Here is a 15,633-nt window from a genome sequence, read left to right as displayed (position 1 = left end):
GAAACTGCTGTCTTAGCATTTCCACTTGACTTTCCTCCCTTGTCTGCCTGGCTTGCTCTGTCGGATGTCCTTATTCTTCCCACTCTTTTCTTATTTGGGCTTGGCAGGAACACTGGAGCTCAGTGCCAGAGTGGTAACCTTAAACTCACTTACTTAAGTGGCTGATCTCATCCCTTCCTTCATGTGGTTTGTGGGATTTTTTTTCCCTTTTTGGTGATTGCTTCCCTCTACCACCTTGCAGCTTGGCCTCTCTCATTGTATATCCGAGATTGTGTTATCTTTTAAAAATAAAGCCATCAATATTTCAAGCATCAGCATTTTCATGCCAGTTGTGGGGATGGATATTTTTATGTGAGCAATAATGAGGGGGAAAAAATGGATTTCTCCAAGCTTCAGAAAGGTCTAAGTAAGCAAAGGGCAAATTCTCAAGTTACAGGATTTTACTTGTCCTATTTCTGAGGAGCAGAGAAAAAAAATTTTTTTTTGCAGATATTTTAAGAGATGGCAAAACAGAGAAGCAAACCAAAGTCATCACAAAAGCTTCCCAGTGTAGACCCAGCCATCTGCATATAGTTCACAGAACTCTTCTGTTTATTTATGAGTCGCGGAATGTGTAAAGCCAACTTCTAGCTGTAAAAGGACATACAGTTGCTCTCATATAATTTCTTTGGCCCTTTTTTCCCCCCTGCAAAATCAAGAGTTTGCTTTCTCATACCCAGAGAAACACTGCCACCCATAAGGACCGAGCTTTGGGGAATTCAAATTCCCTTGCTTAAACATTTGAAATGACAACTAAAAATATATAATTAAAACATAAGAGTAAGGGATTTAAATAAATGCAACTGATCTTGATAAATATACATTGAAGCACTTCACCTGCCAAGAAATCTTTAGAATAGTTCTAATGTACTCTGCAAAAGAAACAGAATTAAATCGAAGACAGAAACATTAATTTTCTAGTATAATTTGGTTCTTTTCAAGATAATAATCTTAGATTATGACAGGCACAAAGTAAGATAATGAAAGAAGCCATATATTTTACCTTTGGATTTTACAACTTGCTTCCTAGTAAGATACTTTTTTCCAGTGGTTTTTATAGGAAAAAAAATTATTTCTCAAATTTCATCTTGATATAATGAGTTCAAAGAGCTAAATTGTTTAGACATTAAAAATTAAATGTCTCTGCTGTTCTTGTTCTGCAGCTCTGTGCTCTATCTTTCTAGTTAAAAAGAACATTATGTTTTGCAGACCAGCAACTTCCTTGATATGTTTTAGTTTAAATTATCCAAAATATTACCCTCCAGACATTCTAAGAAAGTTGTTTTCTGATGCAATGTGATTTTATGATGTCTTTTAAACCTTTTCAGCCTTAAGCATTAAGCACAAATAGATCGAAAGAGGGGATAGCTTGAGTGTTTGACCTCTAAATTTGGGGTTGGAGTTACCCCCTGAATCTGTGAAAATGTAAAACACTACATATACTCAGAGACATAACAACATAAACATGCACCATGCTGGGCCAGCTCAGGAATACCTGGTGCTGAATTATTTTTATCACCTTATAACTTCAGTGCAACATGACTATTGCCTGGAAATACATCATGGACATACCCAGCAAACGTTCACACCCAAAAATGTTGTAAGGCACATTTAATATCACCTTAACTTTTATATTACTAGACAAAATATCTCCCAGTCTATACATTTAAGATGCTGCTTTCTAAGGGAGATGTGAGCAGACTGGTATTGTCTTTCCTTTAGGAATGTAGAGTCTGAGAACAGTTCCATATACAGTTGGAGGGAGAAAGACAAAGACCATTGGTCTCAAGAGTTGGGTTGAAGATGAGGTGAGAACCTGGGTGGAAAATACTTCATAATAATGATGTGTAGGCTTCCGTCCTAGACCTCTGCTTTTAGCAACAGTTCAGGCTACATACAACCAATTAGAAAGAGGCATACACTTATTAGCCATAATCCCTTTATTACATGTAATATTTTATATGGACACTGTATACTTGGTTTGGCACCCAAAAACAGCTTGCCTTCAGGAGCACACAAATGTTTTGAACATAGAGAAACACCTAATTAGAACACAGTAAGATAAATTCCAAGCTACCCAATTGTCATTTACTCTGGGGATCATATTCCTTTTTAATGATTCTATTGGAGCCAGGCTTCTTTCTTTTGAAATACTTTCCACGCTTCAACTTTGTAGTTTCTTTTTAAAATTTGATTAGTATCTGGCTTCATTTCCAGATTATAAGTTCTTATAATGGAAAGAACCATGAATATTTATATTTTATTGTAAGCCAAGCACATATATATGCATCTCAATAAATATTTTCTTTAGTGAATGAATGAGTGGATAAATGAATGGAGGAACAGATGACAGTTATATAAAATGCAACATGGTGGCTTTTATGGAAGATGAAATTGGAAGTTGAATGATCAAGGAAGGCAGTTTGAGAAGAGTCTGGACCACCACACATATTTATTTTATATTCTGTAAAGAGACAATGAAAAAAAATCTTGACAATAAAGTCAAGATTTAGCAGATCACTGTAAAGACTATATGGAGGAGGGATGCAGCAGAAAGCACATTAGGTAGGAAACCTATAGTAAACTTTATTTTATTTTTTTCATGATGCATACTACTCTCTGATATTTGCCTATTTATACATTCATTGTTTTATTAATCAATCCCTGTTAATCCTTCTGTTATGGTTTGTATATGAGGTGTCTCTCAAAAGCCCCTGTATTAATTCTGGAGTGTTTGGAGGTGAAATGATTGGACTCTGAGAGCTGTACCCTAATTAGTGCATGACAACTGGGTGGGGACTATAGCAAGTGAGGTGTGCCTAGAGAAGGTGGGTCACTGAGGCCATGCCCCATAAGGGCACATCTTACCCATAGCCTCTTCCTCCTCTCTTTTCTTTCTTTCTGTTTCCTCACCATGAGCTGGGCCACTTTCCCCTGCTGGACTGCTTTCTCAGGATGTTCTGTCTTCTCTTGGGCCCATAGCAATCGAGTCGGCCATATTTGGACTATGACCTCTGAAACCATGAGCCCTAAATAAATATTTCTTCTTCTAAGTTGTTCTTGTTGAGTATTTTTTTTCACAGTGACTAAAAGCTAAAACAAAAACAAAAACAAAAACAAAAAAAAAAAACACCCTCTATAAGAGACGATATTTCTCTTATGTAACACTATAGCCCCATAAATTACAACCACTGGCTTCAATTAATATTTATTGAAGAAACTAATGAATATATATATGTATATCTATCTATATCTATATCTATGTATCTATATATCTATATATTATTTTGAGCATAGTTGGGGAGCAGTTTGTAAATATCAGTTGAGCTATACATTATATTTCTACCAATCTCTTTTTTTTAGGTGGGGGGGGGGCAGAGAAACTTGCAGCGTTTCCATCTACATTCTATCAGTTTGGCATAAAGCTTTAAATCAAATAGACATAATTCCTCCAAGTGAAGAGATAACAATTATTTGCAAAAACTGCTATATTTTCTGACTTCTGTCTTCACCTTGTGAGTTTGTGTGCTATTAAACATGAGGCAAACAAACAAAACCTATCCAGCTAATCTTAACACAGAATCAAAAGAACAAATGTGTTCCTAGATTTTGTTCTTTAGAGATCTGTGGTACATTTGGGGCTGTGATTGCAATTTACCTTTTCATCAAGATTTGAATGGTCCCTTGTTTCCAGTACAAGAATCTATTTAAATAAGTTTTCTTTCTCTTCAAGACAGAAAGTACTTCCCTGTGCATAGGCACTAAAATTCTTTGAAAACCTCAGGAAGACATCCAGAATGATGATTTATCTGCAGATCTCAGTGGTAAAAGAAGTCACAGTATCCAGGAACACATAAGTGATCTTGACAGCCAAATTCTATTTCCTATTACAAATGACTTGCACTGTATGGTTCTCTTGTCTTCAATGTCCAGGAATTTTCTTACCTGGAAAGTTGAGAATATCAGTTTATTTCCATATGTGATTTGTCTTGTGGCAATTGCTACCTGTGGACGTTCCCACCCGCTGGATTCTTATATGTGACAGGTGGGCCTCTCTATTTCCTCTTACTAAATACATACCTAGGAATTAAGCATGAACACTCCCATCTGAAAGCTAGGAATGTGAGAAGAGTTTTCCTGTGTTAAGTAACTATAAACAAACAAGAGCTCAGCTTATCCCCTAGCAAGATGTCACTATGAGAAGGAACAAAAGTAGGATCACCATTTAAATTATTTTTCTTGTATACTGAATTCTAATTATCAGAAAATAAACTTTTCAAATATCTTCATTTTAATCTGTCACCTGTGAACCTGTGCATTCAAGGTTAGTGTTGATTTTCATTGACTTTCAGTGCCTACTCTCTACTTGGGATTTCCTAACATTTTTCAGAGCAAAACTTTCATAGTCATTTCTAATATGGGTTCTAGAAAGAAGTTAATAAAACATTGAGCTATAATTTTTCTTCCCACAAATACAGTACACATTTAAGCCATATTATTTGTGTTTATATGCATTGCTATAGATATATTCATCTCTGCTTCAAAGAAAATTTGGGCATACTGCAATTTGTGTATTAATGAAATGAACTTATTCTGGGATGATGGTGTGATATTGAAAAGAGTACAAATTTATGACATGTGATGATTAGTACATCCATAAAATTTTGTACTTTATGGATAAAATCAGGTGGGACTAACCACATGGCCACCTCTTTTTGACATTTTGAATGGGGTGGAAGTGAGAAGCATAACAGATGTCCTCAAAAATCTGTATATGATTTTGGCTACTAAAAGTGCATTTTCGAAAGCTAAGTGTTCTTACCTATCTCCACCCCTTCATCTACCACTGGCACCAATACTATTAATCTTCAGGAGACTTTTGCTATTACTTTATCAGTGAAATTCTTCTAAAAAGCTTAAATACTTAAGTGATTTCCTTTGGAGCAGTAATGGTGAATTATGCGTTGTTCTAATTATGCTATTAGTTTATCTAAGTTAAAATGCAATCTACTTAATTTGAGGGTTTTATTACACACTGGTCTCAAAAGGTGAAACACATTAAAAGCATATTGGCTCTTTCAACAGGAGACGAAACCTTCTCAGATGCTGTATTTGACAGAAAAATTGTCTCTTGCATTTATTTTCAATTTAAGTGAGATGTTTATTTTGACCTGGAAGTGTAACTTAGAAAATTTGTAGGAGAATTACTTAGCATTTGTTTATGTGTTGTAATTTGTGGTTAGTAAAATCAATCCAACCTCATGATGCATCTACACAATGTGTTACTTTGTTAGGGAATTGTATCACTAGCTTATGTGTGTTTGCAACTGCAGAGCACATGTTGATGTAAAGGTACAACAGAATGGGATAATTTGCCACCTATTCTTATTTGAATATTGTGAAACTTTCTATGTGCTGGAGAAGTGAATTTTTAAAATTTGGTTTTCGTTTGAAATTATCTTTTAAATAAGTAATTGTTTAATCAAATATATGCTACTATAAATTCATTAAAATTGTACTTAAATAGTAACTGCAGCATTTTCATAATATTTCTATAGCAGTTTCTCAACCTTGGAGCTTTCCATGTGATGACTTGGATAGTGATTTTGTTGTGTGTGGGTTTCTTGTGCATTATTGGGTACTTAGCAGCCTCCCTGGTGTCTACTAGACTCCAGAAGTGCCACCCAAATCTTAGCAATCCAAAATATCTTCAGACATTGCCAAATGTCACCTGAGAAGAAATTGCTGCTGTTGAGAACTCTCACTTCCAAGATAAGTATGCACAATTGTATTTTAATGTCATTCAAATTATACGTTGTGAACATGTGCATACATGTGTTTAACCTCTCAGTATTAGGTATTGAAATACAGCTTTTAAAAGGCAGCATGCAGAGGTTAAAAGAAAATGTTTCAGCTTTATTCATAGTTGATAAAGCTGCTCTCAGAATTTGGACTTTTACCTCTCTTTTCATAGAATGGAATGATAAAACACAGATGCAGTTATAGACCCTTGTGCTCAAAGAAAATACGTGTGAGAATCCACTACCAGTTTTAGCTTTCTGCAGTAAGGGCTGGCTCAAGCTAGTTGTGTTGCAGGCCTTCCCTTGTGCTTCACACCAGAAGGCTTTAGAGTAAACATTTGGCTGGAACATCTTTATAGGGCTCATCCAGCTGTCCTGCGAAGGATCTGTTGCCCACACCCGTGTGCATTAATGCTCCTCTTGCCAAAATGCTTGTTTGCCTTCACATCCACAATGCAAAGTGATCAGTTTGCTGTTAAATTATCCCTTCTTTAGCCAATCAAGTGAAGTTGGAGTTTTTCCATACATAGGATAGATGGTTTAATAAACCCTTTTTAAAAATAATGATGGAATTTATGCCTTGCCATTTTCTGAAAAACATAATTTTAAGTTAATCCTACAGTAGGTTTTAATAATGCAAAGTTTTATAAATAAATTACAGTATGATTTTTATTTCATTTTGGAGAATGACATTCTATATTTTACCAAAAGCTTTTCAATTTTTATCCTATCTCCGTGCTCTATCCTCTCTCCCGCCCTTCCTTTATTACTTTGTTCATATTTGCTATTACTATTGCATCTCTAAACCTAGTAATATATCATTGTGAACCTGGGATTTAGAGTTGATGCCAATAAAGATAGAAGATTACTTTAAAATGATTTTCTGGAGAAAAGTGCAAACCTGTTCCCATTTTGCAACTATTAATATATATTTAATGAATTGCTTGATGCTTGGCTGCTCTGTCTTTAATGAGCAATACTTTTCTCACTTCCATATAATATATACCCAGTCAATTGTATATAAATCGATTATTTATGTACTTTATAAGCACAAGCTTACACAATTGTGCTGTTGTTTTGTCTTCTGTATATAAACCGCTTTCTGTAGTAGTTTTAGTGAGTATACCATTGGCAATCTGAAATCTTCACTAAAACATAAAACTTTGCAAGCATCTTTTCTTTGTCTAGGTAATAACTCAGAGAACATTTTAAAATTGGAAGCATTCATATGAACAACGAGGTGATTTGTTTTCAAAACAAAAAAATATTAGAAGTAATATATCATCAGGTGATTATGTGTATAATTGTATTTTTAATAGGTATTTATCACAGTACTGACAAACTATGTTGTACTAACTGGTGATTTTGAGCATTTTTAATGATTTGTGTAGCAAAGAGCATTCCCTCCTTTTGCTTTGAGTTTTTCTTCTTCTCAGATGAGGACAGATGCAATGAGAGCTGTGTGCCTAAATGAATACTTTTACTCTTGACTAAATTAGTCTGGCATAGACACAACACAGCTAGCTTTCAGTACAATTGGAAATAAGTGCTGTGGTTCAGAGGTCTTTTCTTTTCATAGTTCTGCTAAATCATGCTCAAAGTTCAGTTTGTATTCCAACAGTAGCATTTAAGACAGCACAGTTAAGAATCTCTTAACATTTCCATTTACAACTTCCCTCTTCTTCTAACATTTTCTTTATTGATTTTAGGATGTTTCATGGTAACAGCTTATCAGCGCCTACAGCCAATGACTTAAATATGCAATTAAAATCGTACTATCCTCGTTAAGTGATAAACTGGCCCTGGCTGTGAGGCTGTGGAAATGCTATTTTCTTTCCTGCACACCTCTTCTTATTACTAATTATAAAATAGAAAAGCACACTATTGAGGTTGAACCTTTTAGAGAAATCATGCTAGGTTCTTTATAGATTTTAAAATGAAGATGTTTAAACATTCTTTGCCTTGCTAATAACTCTTATTGGCCTTTAACATTCCATTCCAACTAAAAGCATTCACTTATTTGTGATTTGTCAGTTGGGGTGGGGGGTGTGTGCAGGGGATAGGATGGGGATATCCCTTTTTTAATAGTGTAAATAGCTATACTGAAAATTAGCATCCAAGAGAGCATAGTATTGAATGAAACTTGCCCTTTTGGTAGTTGTGTGTTTGCATATCAGAGAGGAATAGGAATAACCTCCACTCCCAAAGATCACCACTGGGGAAATCACAAGCTCATGTAATGAAATACCCATTTTTAAAGTTGAGATGATTTCCTCAATATCACATAGAAAATGGCATGTTAACTGCAAGATCACAGCATAGTTTTCCTGACTGTTAATGCAGGTAGACTTAGACCTTTCAGTGCCTTTGACCCTTTCATGTCACTTCCCATCTTCCTCCTTCTGCCTACCCATTGTGTCATAAGACAGATCTTCATCAATTTAAAGGATTGTTTTACCAGTGACAGAGACAATATGCACTTCCTCATGCCTCTGGAAGTTTCTTTTTATGAATTTATTACACACATATAACTTGTTCTTGTTTAAATATTTTTTTAGTTGTTGATGGACCTTTATTTTATTCATTTATTTATATGCGGTGCTGAGAATCGAACCCAGTGCCTTACACATGTGAGGCAAGTACTCTACCACTGAGCCACAGCATTAGCCCTATAACTTGATCCTATTCAACATTAATTAGCTACTAATTTTGTTATTTTATCTTTTTTTGATATCAATTCTTGGTGTGTAAAATATAACTCTGTTGCATGTTCAGGTGATTGGTTTTTTAATTCACTAGATTTAAATCCTCAATCATTTTCTTTCACTTACACCTCATATTAGTTTCATCCTCCTCAAGCTCCAAATCCCTTGCATTCTCTGTTCTCTACTGATACTTATTTAATTCCTATTCCCGAAATCCGAGGTAGAATGTTTTTCACTCTCAGTGAGCACAGATGTGTTTCTGTTAGTCTGTGTATCTATATCTATATTTTCTAGATTCAGGTCAAAGTTCTTTTCTTGAAAGCCACACTTGTATAGGGATCTTGGACTTTTTCTATAACATACTTTACCTATGGCATAATTTCTCTTTTTCTCTAAAAGAACCTGCCAGCTCTGCTTCCTGTGGCTCCATTTTCTCTTTTGGATGCTTTATTCTTTTCTTACCTGTCTCCACATAACTCCAATCTGCCCTTCACAGACACCAGCTATTATCTCTCCTCATATAATACTGTTTGATTACAAGTATAATGAAATTACAGTTTTTTTGTGAAGACTTCAGCTGAGGAGATATTTTTTTGAAGTATACACACATTATTTGTTGTCGGGGCACGGTTTCTCTGTGTCTCTCACTGTCTGCATTCAGTCTTCATTGAAGAAAGGAGAATGGACTTTTAAACTTCAACATGATTGCTCAGCATTGAGTCTGCTCTGGTATTGATTTTTCTCTTCACTCTACCTCCAATTTTGCTAACTGCTCTTCTCCTCATTCTTCTGACCAAGCCATAGTCTATTTGTGCTAGAAATAGCTTTAGGGATAATTTGGTTTCAGTTCATATTATATATGAGAAAACTGAGTTCCAGAGATCCTAAGTGACTTGACCTGAATCCATTTAATGTGGAGTCCAGACACCAAGTTTTTGTTTCATTTTTTTTTTGTTACTAGAATCTCTAACACTCCACAGTTGCTTTCTATCTGGTTGTTTAACTTTGTTGCTCCCTTTGGCATCCAGGCTTGTTCCATGACCTTTCTCTTCCTAGGCTTCTGAGAGACTGAAAACATATGTCAAATCCTGCCCATGGCTTGGCACTCACCAACAGACAGCTGACTGCCCACTGCCTGCCTACTCCTAGTCCCCAGACCTGGCCTCTCTGGTTGACTGTTTACTTGGTAATTCTATATGGGTTCCATGATATCTCCTTTTTTTTTTTTCCAATATCCTCCAGCCAGTTTGCTTCAGGTATCCTGCTGCTTCTCCTTGACCCTTGTATTCCTTCCAGTTGTTGGCCCAAGAAAGAAATTATTTTTGTATATACAGTCTCTACTTTTTTTTTTAAGTCTGTTGTTATGATTGACAGAGGTGTGAAAGGAGGCCAAGGAATACTCCCTGGCAATTCTTGATAAAGTTCTCATAGGACCATTTTTATAGATGTGTAGTCTAGTTTCAGATGAAAGACATGCTCTTCATGACCTTGCAAATTTCCTTCAGTCCCTATGAGGCTATGTATATCTGTTTATACGTAGCAGTGTCACAAAAAGGATAAAAAACAAACCAAACACATAACAAAATGAAACAAAAACGATGACTTAGAGACCTTCCTTCCAGAGGCACTGTGGAATTCTGGGATAAGTTTTATCTCATTTTGCATCAGCTTTCTCAAATTACTAAAATTGTGTAAAATTGGGGGAAATTCTGTTAGGTGCCAGAGTCAGAATTCAAAGTACAGATGACCAAGCTCCAGAATCTTATGTTTTTCACATATTAAGACATAAGATGCTCTGTGATTGAGGATGTTCATCTAATATTACAGGAGTAATATCCATGGTTTTCTGACTTAAATGTCAAGGAGGTAAGAACAAGTAGACTTCATCTTATCTGAAGGTAAATTATCAGGGACTAAGTGATTGGTGAAATCACTTAACATCTCTGAGTTTTAGTTACCTCAGTTATAACATGAAGATAAAGACAATTGTATGGCCAAAATAAGATAGTGTTCATGAAATATCCCTTCTGTCAATAACTTTATTGGTGCTTTTATTCTTTCTTCTCTCCATCCTAAAATGCTAGTCATCCTAAAATGCTAGTCATTCTAAATAACGGTTATTGCTAATTTGCCTTGAAAGTATAGAGTTGAGGTGGTAATTTGATGACCACTGATAACATATCAGTATTTTCATATATTTAGCTAGACATGGTAATTTGTGTATTTGAAAACTAATACACATATACATGTGAAAATTAGATCATGAATTGTGCAACATAGAAGTAATGATACTCAGTGTTTTTCATCAAAGAAAAGCTTAGTTATAGCCTATGAAAAGAGATTTATTGATGGAAGGCAATGGATAAAATATGTACGAGGTGCCGTTTAACACTCTGTGCTATTTTATGTTGTTTACTTCAACAAAAGACCTAAAAATAGTGTTTTCTTAACTAAAAAGGATTGTGATGTAAGCATCTCTATTTCTGGCCAGCAAGCTGAGTGTCTCTGCACCATTTTAATGTTTTATATTTAAGAGACTATGACAAAATGCACAATACTATCCTAACACGAGTTACCAAGCTATAGAATTACCTCAGGTTCAGTGAAGGCCCTTTGTTTATGTGTAGATATATACAGACTCAAGTGCTGTGGAATTGAACAAGTTTGTTAAAGTCAGAAGAGCTAAAAGAAGGAGAGATTAGAGGATGGGAAAATAATTATTCTAGATCTTAGATAGTTGTCCAGGCAATTAATGGCTTCAGATATGTTTGAGGAGAATGTGTCCTTCAGCAATACTACTTCATCTAATCAGCCAGAATCCTAAACTATCTCTCGAGACTACTTGAGTAGTCTCAAGTTATTAATATGTTAACCAAAATGGCGGTAGAGTAGCAAACCTCTTGGTGATCAAATCAAGCAGCACTACTTGACGTTCTTTATTGAATCATAATGGTCCTTCTGAAAAATCCCTGAAGGAGGAAGGACTATAAAACTTTGCAGATGAAATTCTTATTTAATAATATTGTGCCCTCCAAATTTCAATACGTTTCTTATGGAATTTCAGTTACACTGTCCTAGAGTGAGGTGAAGGCTAAGGTTAAATAGTTGGTAGTAAGTGATGTGGAAATGTCAGAACCAGAATTCAAATTCAGTTCTGTCAAGCTCAAGAAAAATAAAACAAAACAAAAAATCTGCTCAAGAGTGTTGATTTAGCTTCATGGAACAGCAGAGAATTCTTTGCCTGTGCCCTTAGTGTTGATCAGAGATGGCAAATGGTCTTCATTCCCCATGCTCCTTCATAGAGATTGATTGGTAATGGCTTTCTAGAGTGCTACCCTGCAAGGATTTTATGGTAGATCCATGTTATTGAGAAAGTGACGTGATTGATTAGTCCTGCCTTAGAATGTGAGGGTGAAAGGGTTCTTTCTAGTAGTTGGCATTTTTTGGCTTAGAAAGTGAGAAAAGGGGAAAAACCTGTAAAGGGAAAAACTAGCCCTTTGGAGTCAGAGAGACATGAATTTGAATGCTGGTTCACCTCTCATAACTGTGTGATCTTGGGGTAAACTAATTTAACTTAGTGTTAATTTCTTTTCTGAAAAAAATGATTCTAATCTCTTACTCCCTTTTTGAGGATAAAAGGTATGAAATATCTAGGAGACAGCATATGCAGTATTAGGTATTTAAGAAATGTTATTTTTTTTTCTATTTCTCATTAACCATGCCTTCCCTGCACAGTTACAGAATCTTTTTTTTTTTTTTTTTTTTTTTTTGCAATGGTCCTGTGCCCCATGTGCAGCACTGACCAACAGGAGTGTCCCAGAAGAGAATCTCAAGTTAAGCCAGATGTTAGACACAGAAGGTGTTTCCTGTAGGCACATATATTTGCTCGGAGGAGGACTTGTTCAAGTTATATATATTTTTATTTTTTAATCAAATGTGAGGATATTCATAAGAGGTGACATTTTCTGGAATATGATAAGTAATTTGAATTTATATTTTCTCTTGTATTTATTACTGTGTCACAGCAGGCCTAGATATTCAGAACAGAGACTCAGTGTAAATGATGATATATTTTATTCTATTAGCATCTCTTATTTTGTGTGTGCTTAAAGTTAAAAGTTACTTTAGATGTAAAAATGTAACTATCAGAGCAACTACAATTGTTTAAGCCATTGTGTACTCCAAAGCTTATTTTCCATCTGAGTAGATATGCAAGAATGAGCTCCTAAGAGACTAGATTAATCAAATTTAAAAGCAAATGTAAATTTAAATCAACCATGCAGCCCCTCTGTACAGCAATTAACATTTCAAGGTAAAATGAAATGTGATGGTAGTAAATACCAGTTCTGTGCAGAATTGGAAGCATTCTGTTTCATGGTGTATTTGGGCAGAGAATGGAAATTTGAGAGGAAAACCATTATTAACACACTCTCTTTGGCATTTTAAGATACAATTCAAACTTGATTACAACTTCTATTAAAAATACTTTCATTTTGAAAGGTCTCAATTTCCCCAACTATAGGCTCCATAAGTGTTTCTCAATGGTTGACACTATTGATATTTTGGACTGTGTAATTCTTTCTTTATGGGTTGTCCTGAGTGTTGTGGGATGTTTAGCAGTATCCTTGAACTTATTTACTCTGTGCCAGTGGTAAATCATCCCTTCCCACCACCACTGGCAGTTGCAAGAACCAAAAATATCTCCAGACATAGGCACTGATTTGGAAATAAGAACTAAGTTACTATTCAAAAAATCCTGCCACTCCCTAACTGTATTTTTACTTATTCCCTCTGGACCAGATCTCAACTTAAATAGAAGAGTTTTTTTTTATCGTTTTTTTCTTTAACTCTAAAATAATTAGGTTTGTTTTTTCTCTTTCTTAAAGGGGAAAACAATATTCAGAGATAGAAAGTCATTGAGGGAGGGACTTTGAGAGATAAACATAAAGGATGCTGAAGCAATAGGTTAAAACTGCAGCAAAAAGCAAAAAATACTGGAGCCATGTGTATTTTTATAAATGTCACCTAGGAGTCTGAATTTTTATAGTTGATGTTGGTTACCGTGAAAATTTGTTTGAAGGAATTGGAGAAGTGGAAGGGCAATAGGGAAGGTTTTGGGAGGCAGATGGAATGACAACAGCACATTTCCTAGTAGTATCCAAGAAGTAAAATTTACCTTCTTTGTAATGTTCATATATGTTTTAAATAGCTATTTTTTGGGTAAAACAAATTTTATTTTTTATATCTTATTGATTAGGCTCTCTGTGGTTGTGAGTTGAGTGACTCACCTCAACTCATGAGCCAGCTATTACCTTGGCTCCAACTTCTAGTGCTTGGGGAATGGAGGACAAGCACTTGCCTTTGGAAGTCAGAAGGCTCATTGTTAATTTTCAATATCCACAAATTCTGCTGCTGTTGTATTTCCAAGTCTGCTGACAAAGACAGGAAGCTGCAGGTTGGTGAAGTGCCTATGCATAGGCAGCAGTATTGCTGGTTAATGGAGACTCTGATTTAATCAGCTGGAGTTAGGGAAAATACAATATAAACTAAAGCTTCCTAAAGATGTTCGATTTCTCATGCTCACAACAAATCATCCAGGTGAATCAGCTTCTTCATTTATGTTTCAGCTCTATTAAGCTTCGAGGCTCTTGTCCTTTCCTAGGACATCAATGACACATTGACCCTTTAGTGAGACTAGGCAGCATGACTGACATGCACACTTGGTGTCACTGTGACTAATACTGGCTGGCCAGTGGGGACTGTTGCTCTTTGCAGCAACTCATCTGTCCTCCCTGATGAGAAATCACGTTTACTGGAAGTTATCCTTAATCACCAGTCAAATGAGCCTCTCTTGAAATCTGTCTTCTCTGGAACCTGCTGTTATCACCTTACTGTATTGGCATTAAGCAGGGTCATATATCAATGCAAATTAATGTCTCAAGATCTGTTAAATAGGGTGATCTTTTGCTCTATATCATGCAGATTATGTTGGTAAACACAGTAATACATTGGAGTTAGCAGGGCAATCGTCCAATCCTGTTCTTTTTTCTTATTACAAAGATAGGGGACAGGTAATTTATTATACACTTATTCACCCTCAATAGGTCAGAACCATGAAATTTGAGAATCCTTCATTTGAGGCTATCAAGTCATTGGGAGATTAAATCTACATTGTGCTTTTAATCTGCTGGACAGCCATTGCCATCAGTAAAATGTCGGATCTGTCGGCATAGTTAATGTAAGGGGCACTGTCCGGGTAATCATCAGGGGAATGTGCTGACAAGTAATTTTATTGAAGTAGCAAGTAAAAACTTAACCCTCTTGATTTTTTTCCTTTGAACCTATTTTCTTACTTTTGATGGAATGAAGACATTTTAGAAAATATAGTGAGTTCTATGCCAGTTTTAAAGAAAATGTTTCTCACCCTTACACCTAAATTCAGTTCATCTTAGAGGTTATGCCAAGAAGAATTAACAGACTACCCCCAAAAAAGTAATTTTACAAGATTAAAAGCACTGTGTTTTTCTACATTGTGCTAACTCATGATTTTTATAGTAATCCTTTATAATATTTGCATTTTGTTTCTGAGCAGAGGCTAGTTCTTCCTTCATCAAGGATGTACAGGAGTCTTATTAACCCTCGATATTGCTAGAACCAAGTTTCCATGATACACTATGTTTTCTTTCTCTTGTGTGCTGAGAGTTTATTAAGGAAAAGAAGAAAACCAGTCAACTTTTGAGCTTCTTAAATAAATGAAGATTATAAGACATTATAAAAGATTATATATAAGATTTTAAAAATGGACTTTGTGTTCTGCAGTTGTTATATGCCAGCATGTTTGATCACAAAATTTTCTACTTATAAAATACAAAAATCTCAATTATGTGCATATATGTATGCCTATTCTACTAATGCCTAAGGAACTGTAGCACTGAAGTTAATTGTATGCCATTTTGTAAGTGCTTAACATGCTGACAATATATGTTTTAACTTGGTATAAACCAGGATCATAATTTGTTTATATATAGTTCCACACAGACATGTATGTAGCCTACTGAATATAACACTTCAATGACTTTCAAAATTTA

General features: G+C 35.3%; 1 protein-coding gene across 4 annotated transcripts in view; it reads left to right on the top strand.

Moving 5' to 3' along the window:
• Pcdh7 (protocadherin 7) overlaps positions 1-15,633 on the top strand; it is a 393,493-nt gene that overhangs the window by 113,440 nt on the left and 264,420 nt on the right. The gene's annotated exons all lie outside the window — the stretch shown is intronic.

This window comes from Urocitellus parryii, chromosome 10, assembly GCF_045843805.1.
Source record: "Urocitellus parryii isolate mUroPar1 chromosome 10, mUroPar1.hap1, whole genome shotgun sequence".
Classification (NCBI taxonomy): domain Eukaryota; kingdom Metazoa; phylum Chordata; class Mammalia; order Rodentia; family Sciuridae; genus Urocitellus; species Urocitellus parryii.
This window is presented reverse-complemented; position numbering and strand designations above follow the sequence as displayed.